Source organism: Leptopilina heterotoma, unplaced genomic scaffold (assembly GCF_015476425.1).
Source record: "Leptopilina heterotoma isolate Lh14 unplaced genomic scaffold, ASM1547642v1 Lhet_412, whole genome shotgun sequence".
In the NCBI taxonomy this organism is placed as follows: Eukaryota; Metazoa; Arthropoda; class Insecta; order Hymenoptera; family Figitidae; genus Leptopilina; species Leptopilina heterotoma.
The window spans coordinates 105735-118083 of record NW_025111073.1 but is presented as its reverse complement, the minus strand read 5'-3'; the positions used below and the strand labels follow the sequence as shown (position 1 = coordinate 118083).

At 27.1% G+C, this 12349-nt stretch overlaps 1 long non-coding RNA gene across 1 annotated transcript; it reads right to left on the bottom strand.

Moving 5' to 3' along the window:
- Positions 1-6936: 6936 nt before the first annotated feature.
- Positions 6937-7735, bottom strand: LOC122506372. Its single transcript, XR_006301996.1, has 2 exons — positions 7105-7735; positions 6937-7031 (listed from the first exon to the last, which is right to left on the bottom strand). It is a non-coding gene; the product is annotated as an uncharacterized LOC122506372 (long non-coding RNA).
- Positions 7736-12349: the final 4614 nt, after the last annotated feature.

The window sequence follows — 12349 nt, the reverse complement described above, 5'->3', positions numbered from 1 at the left end:
TAACCTTATTTGCGCCAATTTTCACTATGATTTTCGTAATCAGGGCACAAAATTACGTAAGTATACCAACTTTCATTAAAATCCGAGGTATGCGCTTTTCGGAAGTACACCCAAAAATTTTTTTTCCTTTTTTAAAAAAATTCAGAATTTTTTACAAAATTATTATTTAAAAATAGAAATGATGCAAATAATTTTCTTTTTTTGCTGAAATTTGCATAATTTTCTATATTTCTTTAGAAATAAAGAGTAAAAAATATGCATAATTTTCATTTGTCGCAATCATTTTAACTTTTTAACAAAATTTTAGTTTTTTATTGAAAAGAAATGAAACAATTTGTATATTAAAATTAACCTTCTATTTTCACATGAAATAATAGAAATAAATTTTACTGCAGATAAAATAAGCTAATTTATTATAAGTATACTTATAAAATACCAAATCAGGTTGTGATCAGGGTTGTGATCATCAGGGCCTTATAAGGCCCTAATGTGGTTTTTTTTTAAACACCACTTCAGGACCTGATCAGAAAAAGTGTTTCATTTCCAAATCAGGGCCCTATTTAACCTGATCAGGGCCGGATCATTACCACGTTTCAATTTCTACACGGGTAAACGAGAAACGAACAAAACCGAAAAAGATCAAAATTCTAGAGTACGATCTGATAATAGAAATGTAAAAAATGGTCCGCAAACAAAATAATTGTACTCGAACCATCATCGTCAGGTGCGGAAATGCAACACCTCCGCACCGAGGGGGAGAATGTTGCGGACGAATTAACATTAAGGAAGAAGGAGAAAAATTACTATAAATATTTTTTGTGAGATTCATGGTTTAACGTTGTTCGTTAATATTATAATAGAAAATTTTTAAAACTGTTCTGCTGCGTATTTGGAATTATATTATTCGTTTTGTTTACTCTGGTTAATTGTTTGCGTTTCGAAAATAAGGGTCAAACAAGAAGGAGAAAGAATCTATTGTTCACCTTGGAGACAACAGGTCGTAAAAGAAGAAAATTTTGGAAGAGAAAAGGAAGAGAGGGGACAAACGGCAGAAGAAAGGGAAAAGAGAAAAATTGAAGGGCTAGTAGTTAATTGACCACCGGAGAAGTTGGAAAGGGCAATTTTGGAAATTATATTGTGATCACAAAAAAGAAGAATCGAAGGTGAACAAAAGAGTAAAGTGTATGCATCATCAGACCTCCACATTGGCAAGTACACATATATCTGAACTAGCTGTCGTACCCGTCTTCGACGGGTTTTAGTTTCTACTAATATATTTGAAGAGGTGTCTACCAATCGGGAATTTAATTTGATTGGTAAAAACTAATAATTAGTTACATTAACTACTTCATTAGAACAATATTTCTGTTTGAATCAGTAAATGACTTTTCCTATGAAATACTATTTTCAACTAATTCAGATTTACAGACCAGTATTTGTCAGTTTGTAGTACATTATGCGTTTGTAGTATTTCAATTCATGTATTAAAAATTAATCCTAATTTTCCACCAGCTTTTGGAGTTATGTAGAGTCTAATTCGAACTAATTGTATCGCAAGTAGACCTTACGTTACGACTGCTAAAATCGAAAATAAGACCTATATTGTAGTCTGAATGTAGGGCTTAAATTTTGACAAATTAAAATATTACATCAATAAAAATTAAAGCAAAAAGCAATTTTTTAAAAACGAATTAATATAATAAAACATTTTTTAATTAGATAAGAAAATTCCCGATTTGGCAAAAAATTTCCGATTTTTCCTGGTCGAATTAAAATTCCGGCTATTTTTCGGTTTTCTTTCACGGTTGATAGACACTCTGTTAAATGTATTGGTAGAAACTATAACGTTTTCGATTCCTACATGGGATTTACTTTCATAAAGGAAACCATTTGGATTCCCATGTAAAACCGTATGGTAAATTGCGACACGATTTTGAGTGATAACTATATTTAAATAAACCCAAAAAGCCTATATTTATTTAATAAAAAATCCCATGTAAAATCTATTTTTATTTTTCAAGTAGGTATAATTTTTCCATATCCCTATTGAAAATTTCCACATGGGATTTTACAATTTACCCGTTTTTGCTTAGTGCCCAGATAGAATTTTGGAAAGCAACAACATACCCCAAACATTTCTAAAATTGAAGAAATAACATTTTAATTCATGAATAGGAATTTGTTATTTATTTTTATAGTCATTTTTAAAACATTTCTAGAATTCAAAAATAAGAAAATTTTGATTCATAAATCCCAATTTGCCCTAATGGCGTTTTAAGGACTTTATATGTTACCGTACCCGCTGAAGTTAAATTTCAGTTTTATTGATGCTCTTACTGTACCCTTTATATTGAACATATACATATATTTTATTTTCTACGTTAAATGAAATATGAAAATACGTGCTATAAAGTTTTCAAACTTAAAATCTGAAAATATCAATATAGAAATTTTTTGCAAACTCACGTTCATTGATTTTAGAAAATTTGTAATCGACATCAAATTCATGACTCTAAACTTTTTAATAAAATAAATGTAACGAATGTAATTAAAAATTTAAAAACATTAACCGATATCACTACCAACTTAATAAAAAATTAAACAATATTAAAAAAAAATTAATTAAAAATTTTGTCGAAAATCAAAAATATGATTTTGTCTTAAAAACTCGAACATATTATTTATTTTTCATTTTTACAGTGAAAATTAGTTGTATTTATATTAAAAAGTAACTACAGAAAGTGTCACATCAATTTGACAAAAAATTTAAAAATTTGCATTTTTTTGATTTTTTGAATTTTGTGAAAAAAGCTATAACTTTCGTTCAGCTTAATATTTTTCAATCGGATATGGCTATAAATTTAAGTTAGACTAATACCTAAGAGACTATAAAGTTTCGCTTTAATCGGTCAAGTAGTCTTTGTGTTTATCCCGGACAAAATATCGCGACAGACATACATACATACACACAGACATACATACATACATACATACTAGCCTGGCCGCGATTTGTTAAGATATTTTTTAATCTGGTGATATCATTGAGCGCCGGGCAGAAAAAGTTTCCTTTTTACCTCAAGAAACAAATACAAAAATACTTAAGTTGATCTATAAATAATTAATAGACCCAAAAACTTAATAATATTATAGAAAAAGAGATTTTATTGACATTTTGAATTTTAATATTAATTTCATAAAGTTTTGAATATCTCGGACTATTGTTTATGGATTTTTATGAAGTGTACACATTTTTCAGGTAAAAATGTGTACTTTTAAATAAAAATAATGTAAATAAAAAAATTAAAAAAAATTTTTTTTGATTATTTACTCCTCTCTGAGAAAAATGTTATTAACATATTTGGAATCCTTATGAATTCACCTTTAATTTAATAAAACAAAATTGATGAAGACTCATCTGGTTCCGGTGATATTGAAGTTTTTGTAAAAAAAGACTAGCTGCAGCAACAAGGTGAGCTTCGAATAAAAAGCCAAAAGTTCTTGCCCATCCAATTTTTTTAGTATCGTTTCGGTAAAGCCATACAATAATTTTAAGACAAAAAAGAAAAAATCGGTACATGAAATTTTGAATAAAAGTTTTTCGATTTTTTTCATTTCGGATATTTAAAAAATCTTCATTTGTTAGTGAGTTGGGCAAATTTTACAAAAATTGAGGAGAAATAGACAAAACTTCGATAATATAGAAGAATTTAACTACAAGCATCTAAATTTCAATTGGTTATGCAGATTTTCGGTATAACTGGATACAAATTCTATGTCAGATTTCTAAAATTCAAAATAGCGGATCGTATATGGCAGACGATTTGGTAAATCTGATATCGTATTCGCATTTAGTTGTACCGAAAATACGCAGAAGTATTTGAAATTTATATTCTGGTTTGTAGTAATATTCTTCTTCATTATCGAAGTTTTGTATGTTTTTACTCAGTTTTCAAAGAATTTGCCAAACTCAGTAAACAGAATGAACGATTACTCAGAGGAAAATAGAAATATTTTAAATTTTCAAAATGTATTTTAAAGAAGAAAAGTAGCGTCTTCAGACGCCATATTAAACTTTTGTCAAAACAATTATCTTTGGATGTTAAAAAACTGGTCTTTTGCACTTTTAAGTTAAAATACCTCGAAAACCTGACGTGCAGGGTCTATTATGACGCTGGATTTGGAATTATCACGTTGAAAACCTTCGGAAAAATATTGTTTGATTCTTGTTTCGTAAATACTGTCGGCCTGTGGTACAAACGGTTCCTAAATTTTTAAAAATTGATGATAAACGACAATTTCTTCATCAATTTTGGAAATTTTTAATGCTCTACAGAAATTTTCGGTGCTTTTTACCATAGAAAATCTTTGTCGATGCTAAAAAATATTCGAATCCTCCGGCTGCTACTCTTGAAAAAATTGTTTTTTCATAGAATTTCTTTAAATTTTAAGAAAATATCTCTTCGGTTGCCCTTTAAATGTGGTAAAAATTTCAAAACCCTTTTGCGATGCTAAATTTTGAGATATACAAGTTCAAACTTTAACTTTTACATGCGATTATGTTAAAAATAAAAAATGTCAACCACAATATCTCGTTTTTTGACATTGCAAAGAGTTTTGAAATATTTAAATATTTACAAAGAAACATTTTCTCAAAATTTAAAGAAAATCTATTGAAAATCAATTTTATCAAGAGTAGCAGCCGGAGATATACCTAAAATTTTTTATTTAAAAATTAATTTTTTTGTATTAACTTTATTTTTATTTTAAATTACAAAATTTTTACCTGAAAAATGTGTAAATTTCATAAGAATCCACAAACCATATTCCGAGATATTCAAAATTTTATAAAATTAATATTAAAATTTAAAATGGCGTATCTTCAACAATTTCAAAAATTTTAGGGAAAGAAGTCTCTTATATATATATATGTTACGTACCAAGCCGGAAATTGTACAAAGCCCGATCTGTACAACGATTTTTGTACTGATCGCGGTTGGTACAAGCTGCTTTGTACAGAGCTGTAATTTCCGGGCTCTGTACAGAAATATGTGTACTAAGCTAGCTCGGTACAGAGATGTTTGTACAAAGCCAGCTGAGTACGATTTCTCCTGTACAATATTGTCCATAGCAGTCGATTAAGGATTGTCACGGCGGTGGTGATGGTCAAGGGGATTGTTCCCATTGCTCCCATGTAAAATCTTGCATGTTTGCAACCTCAAAAAAAAATTTCAGTTTCATAATTTTAATCAAAAAACCTATATATTTATTTTATTGAAAGAAAAAAAAACATTAAAAAAAGATGTAAAAATTAATGATAAAATTTTTTCAAGATTTAAATATTATAAAAAGTATTTAATTAATTTTTTTAAGAAAAAACTACGTGGTAAAAAATTCTGAAAAAATTCATATGTTTCTAAAATAATATACAAAACAAACTGTCAAATTTTTATAAGTTTCTCTCATTTCCTTATATTGCCGGTGACAATCCTTAAAGAAATGAATGTTTTAGTATGAGCAGATTTTAGTATATTAAAAATTTTATTATTATGAACGAAATATTTCACACTTTCGCTGGCATTATTATGTAAAGAAACTATTAATTTTTTTTCATCTTCAATTATTAATACGTCATATCTTCTCAAACGCCGATAATCACTTGAACTTTTTTAAATTCATTTTTTGAATCGATCACTTTTTGTATTATATAATTATACAATTTATTTTAAAAATAATTTTTCATGTCAAAAGTATTCATGATTATATTTACGTGTACATTGAAAAATACTGCAAAAATTCAATAAAATCTCTTTTTTCCCATTCAATCAGTTTTTGGGTCCATTAATTATTCATACATTCACTTTATTATTTTTGTATTTGTTTTTTTAGATGAAAAGGAAACTTTTTCAGCCCGGCACTCATTGATATTAAATAATTTTACAAAAATGGCCAGGCTAATACATACATACATAATTTTTTTTATTGGCATTTTTGGAATTCTTACTACTTGAATAGAAAAACTAAATAGGAATTTTCAATTTCTATGCAGTGTACAGACAAAAGTCTGATCTTATTTATAAAGATAATCCAAAAGTGGATTGACAATTGTTTTCTTGAAATTATTATTTTGAATAATATTTTTATAGTAAAAAATTTCCAGTAAAGCATTTCTGGTAATTTTTACTACTTTTGGAGTATATTTTCCTACGTTGGAAGTACATATTTGTAAAAATTAGTAAAATTCACTTCGAACGTAGCAAATTTTACTCCAAAAGTAGTAAAAATTACCAGAAATGCTTTAACGGGAATTTTTTACTATAAAAGTAGTAAAAGTGACTTTATATTTTTCTCCGTGTAGTAATTAATTGAATAATCTAGAAGTGGATTGACATTTTTTCTTTTGAAATAATTAATCTGAATAATCCAGAAGTGGATTGACAATTGTTTTCTTGAAATTATTATTTTGAATAATCCAGTAATGGATTAACATATGTTTATAATATTTATTGAATAATCCAGTAGTGGATTGACAATATTTTCAGGGTTTTATTTGTTAATAAATGAATTGACAAATAAATTTATGAATAATCCCGAAACGGATTGACAAATTATATATAAGAGTTCTGTCAAATATGGCGATAGTGGATTGAAGATTTATCTAAAATTCACAAATAATTTAGTGACCCCATTGCTCAAACAGATTGTGTATTTAAAATAAGTAAAACCATTTTGTAATATTGATAAGAAAATAATATAATAAAATAATTGTAAACAATTTATTTCTCCCATCTTATCAGTCCTCTCCAGAAATTAAAAATCCCAATTGTTACGTGAAAAGTAACTCACCTCTTAACATTTGTAATCCTCGTTTTAAATAAGAAATTCCGAAGAAATCTTATTTGGGAATGAGGAAAAAGAATCAATGAAAAAGTCTAAGAGTTAGTTAAATAAAATTTATTATATAAATTTATATAATGATTTCTTGAAGTTCGTTATTTTTATCTTGCCGAGAGAAGACCTTTTCCAATAAACACCTTTAACAAATAGGCGTTTATTAGATATAGAAATTGTATTGAAAAGATATGATGAAAAGATTTAGTTAATTACCTTTATTGCTTCTATTCGAAGCTGGAAACCCGTTCTCCGCTCGTGCGTCCACAGTCAGCTGAGATGCACCGCCTTTCCAACTCACGAGATGGGTATTACTTGAACTGGGATTTTCGTAGGTTACGAGTATAGATTCGCACTGACTACTGGTACAGAGATGATGTCGATCGCTTTGATTTAAATTAGATACTGATTTTTGGATCCAAATTTAGGGCCTTATATACCCAGATCACATCCGTGTATCGACGTAATAGGGTTGTAAAAAGATTGCTCATCGATGGGTGTTTGTCAAGTTTGCTTGTTAACAGGTCTGGTCTAAGGTTACTTAAAGGTCACACACGTGGCATGTGACACCTCCCCTCTTAATTCAATCACACAATTGAAAATTTGCGATTGAAGCTTCGGCAGAAGATTTGTCTAAAATTCTCGATATCGTAATACATAAGGTTAACTTTCTTTTAAATCGTAGAAAAAGAATTACAAGAAAACATTATTCTAGTGTTTATTGTGAAGAACAAAATATTTTAGTAAATCGTAGTACAATATGTTTGTTTAACATTATTGAGTAAAATCGTTTTAACATTATTTGTTAATTGAAAAAGTTTTGAGTAAGTCATAGAAAAATTTTGCATAAATCGTAGAACATTGTAATTGTTTAATATTTGTTAACTTGAATTGAAAAAGTAATTGTTTAATAATATATGTAAAATTTTTAATCGTAGAAAAAGAAAAATTTTGTTTAAATCGTAGAAAATTTTTTTTTTTTGGAAAAAAAATTTTTTGTATAAATTGTAGAATAAGAAAAATTTAGTTTAAATCGTAGAACAATTTTTGAAAAAAAATTTTTTTTTATAAAATATAGTTGTTTAGTAATTGTTAATTAAAAATAATTTGTTTAATAATATTTTTTAATATTTTTAAATTATTCGTAGAACATTATTTGTTGTACATTATTCATTTTTTTTAATTATTCAAAGTACATGATTATTTGTTAATATTTTGCAAAAAGTTTTAAAATAATTCGCAGTCTATTATTTGTCATTGAGTCGTACAATAATATAATTGTTCAATGTAGATAGTTTACATTAAATGATTGAACATAATTTTTTTTTATATTTTATACATTATTTTTATTATTAGTCGTAGGGAACTAAGTATTGAAATCAAATCGTTAAATATTATCTGTTAATAACTCATAGAGCATAATTGCTTCACAATGATTGAGTAAGATTTATTTAATATTAATTGTTCATATTACTTGTAAAAATACTTATAAAATTGTAGAAAAGATTTAAAAAAATAGAAGGTTTATATATAATTTTTCCTTTTTTTATTTCATAAAGTCAGTATTATAAGATTATTCGTAAAGAATAGTGAGTTAATTTAATTAATTATCCTTTATGTATATATATATATATTTTGTTTTGTTATTTATTTAATATGTACTTATTATTATTTTTGTCTATCTAATGTTAAATTAAGAATAAATTGTTTTCTTCCCAAACTATATCTTGTAGTATTGCCCTTAATTCGATGTAACATTGTCTACAAAATAATGATCTTCTTACTACTTTGTATAATACTTCTTTGCATCTAAAGAAATCTAGGCTTATATTTGCACATGCTATTAAATGACCATCTTGTCTCATCTCTAATTTATTGTCGAATAGCGGATAACAATCTTCGCAATATATTAACCCTTGTTGTTTAATAAATCTGTTTTTGGTTGTGATTTTTCTACAACATATATGTCGTATTAGTTTGTTATATAGTCTGTCTTGAAAAGCTGATCTAATAGGAGCTAATGTTTCGCTTTCATCGAAAGTTTGGTTTTCTAGAACCATTTTTTTTATAATCAATGCTTTTCGAAGAATAGTGTAAAAGGAAAAAAAATATTTATATATAAGCAAAAGAAATTTTTTTTTGTTTTTATGATTTGATAACTTTCTTTAAAATATATATACATATATTATTGATAGTTTTATTAAATTTTGAATAGCGCTATAATTCTTACTGTTAAAAATGTTATTAACATTATATATGTTATTTCTTATTTTTTTATATTATGGAAAAATTTTTTTTTTATATTGTTTAATTATTGTATTTGAAATTTTTGGAAATTCTGGTATATAATTAATTATTAAAGATTTTGTTAGGTTATTTGGAAAGTTAAAAGAATTTAATAAAAGTGGCTTTTTTTCTAATTTATTACTTTGAATATTTCATTGTCTTTTATATGTTATTTTATATATAAGGGATTTATTTTTAAGAATCTTCTTCTTGTAAGATATAAAGAATAATTTGACATAATAAATGGACTTGTTTTTACTAAAGAAATTTACTAAATCCATGTATTATGTTTTTCTTTATAAAATCGTTTTATCAAGTTCAAAATTTATTTAATAATTGCATCTCTTGCTACTTGTAGATAGGAACATCAACAAATTAAAAACATTTATTCTTGTTATTAAATTTTAGTTTTGCAGCATTATTTTTAAAAAAATTTTGTAATTATTTTTATTTATTTTTTTTACTTTGTTTTACTATAGAAATTGTAAATTTAAAAAAAAAATTAGTTTGATTAAAATTTTTAATCATTTATTTATAGAATGTCCGTGGAAATCTGGAGGAAGGTATTTTAATACAGAAAATGACTTTGTAAATAATTTTTAAAGAATATTGGATCCCATAATCATTTGGAAATATGAATTAGTTTTAGATATGAGTTTGTATTTCATGTGAATCTCAGAAAAGATAAATTTATCGGTAATTATCACTTTCAAAATACATTTCTCCGAGGCGAGGAAAATGGGTGTTGCTAAATAAGGATTGGGAAAAATAAAAAAAATATATGATGAGTACTCCTGTTGAAAATATATGTTCTGCTTCTCAGATCTGAAACGAGAAAAAATTATATTAGATAATTGTTTTATATTTGTTAAGTTAAGAATTAATTTTTGATTTCTTTAATATATTAATATGGACTATTAATGGTTTTCCCTTAAAGTTAATTTTTACATTACCTTTTCCTAATATTTCTAAAATTTTATAAGGGGCCATCCATAAACCACGTAGCCTCTTGAGGGGGAGGGGGGGGTCAAGCAATTGACTACGACAAGAGGAAAAAATGGCGCTAATACATGTAATAGCGTACTACATGAGGGGAGAGGGGGGGTCAAAATTCCCAAAAAATGGGGCTACGTGGTTTATGGACGGCCCCTAAGGACCTGAGTATTGGTTTTCTAGTTTTTTAATTTTTCCTCCGTTTAATAAAAATACAAAGTCGCCATGTTTATTTCTAGGGGATTAATTTTTCTATCATGATAAAATTTCGATTTTTCCATAGCCGAAATTAAATTTTCCCTTGCTTGTGCTCTCATTTCGTGTAATTGTGTAACAAAGGTAGTTAAATATTCATCGTATGTTTGTAATTTTTCGTTTTGAGAAGGAGGTTCGCTAGAGGGTTCACGAGCTAATTTTCCAAAGAGAAGTTCGTATGGTGTACATTTTGTTCCTTCGTGTATGCTAGTATTGTAGGAAAACATTGCTAATACTTACCAATCGTTCCATTTTGAATTTTTCTCAATAAATTGTTTTAAATATTCTGCTAAAACATGATGCGAACGTTCGAGTGACCCGTTAGATTGGGAGTGAAAAGCTGTTGTACGAAATTGTTTAATTCTAAAACGTTTTGCTAATCTTTTTAATAAATTGCTCAAAAAGTCTCTTCCCTGGTCTGTTAGTACGCCTTTAGGTGAACCGAATATGCAAATGAATTTTTTCACAAATGCGTCTGCTATTGTAGCAGCTTGATGATTAGGTAAAGGGATTGCTAAAGAGTATTTTGTGAAGTTATCTTGAATTGTTAAAATGTACGTATTACCAGATTTAGTTGGAGGGTTAAAAGGTCCTACAATATCCATAGACATTTTTTCAAAAGCAGTTGTAGGTGTGTCTGTGATAATCATTGGATTTTTAGTTTTCACGCGAACTAATTTCTTTAATTGACATTGTAAACATCCGTTTATATATTTTTGAATATCTAATTTTAAATTTTCCCAATAATATTTTTGACGAATTCTAGCTAAAGTTTTTGAACTTTTTTCTAGTTTTAAAGTTTTTTTTTCGGAGGCCTTATGGCCTCCGATTGCCGATGAATGATTTTCTTCTAATATCTGTTGTCTAATTTCTTTATTAGGGTATTGCGTAATCCCATTACAAATTATAAATTTTGTTTTAGAGTTTGAAAAAATATCTTGAATTAAAATTTTAATATCATCCCAAAGAATGTGATTAATTTGAGATGTTTTTGCTATACTAATACTCCGAATGTTTAGTTTATCACTAATTGAAAGTAAAGAGTTGAAATATGATTTGATTGTATTTAGAGTATCAGTTAAGTTTTCTTTGACATTTTCTTGAATTGGAAGTGCAAAATGATAATATTTTTCCTTTTTCAATTATTTTACTAAACCCTTTTGTAAATTATTAAATTTAGGTAGAATTTATTTTTTTGTTAAACTTTTAGATCCATTGTCGAGAGGGGTACCGTTAGTACTAACAAAATATAAATAATTTTCTTCTCGCATTGTTAATTGGTCACGACATTCTATCAAAATTTTTTTTACTCGTAGATTGTTTTTCTTGAACAGGAGGTGCTTGAGTAATTTCTTCTTTTCTTCTTAGATTACGCCCGTTATTTTCGTTATTTTTTTCAATTTCACTTTCTTGTATTTTATCTTCTTCAAAAATTTCTTCGTTATCCATGGCGTCTTGAAAGATTATATTTTCTTCTTCATAAAATTCTTCATCGAGGGATTCTTCGAATATGTCGTCATTTTCTTCTGAACTATCATCTTCTGTGGATGAAAAGTAATTTTCATTGTCTTCATTTTCTTTTTCTTGAATTACGATTTTGTTTTTCTTCTTCCTTTTTGTATTTTTAAGTCGTTTATTTCTTCTTAATTCATCGAAGTATTCTGGATCAGTTTCTTCTTCAGCTTCTGATATTGGCTTCTTGTCTTTCCTCGGCCTTCCTCTTCTTTTGGTACCAACCTTGTCTTCTTGTATGGGAAATTTATTTTTTAATTTTTTAGGACGACCTCTTGACCTCTTGATAATGGGCTGCAATGTTTCTTCTACGTTTTCCGTAAGTTTTTCTTGAATTCCCGTTTCTTCTAATTTTCGTTGTGCCTTAGTGAGAATGGTTTTCCATTGTGTGTTTGTAATGTAATCACTAAGTATT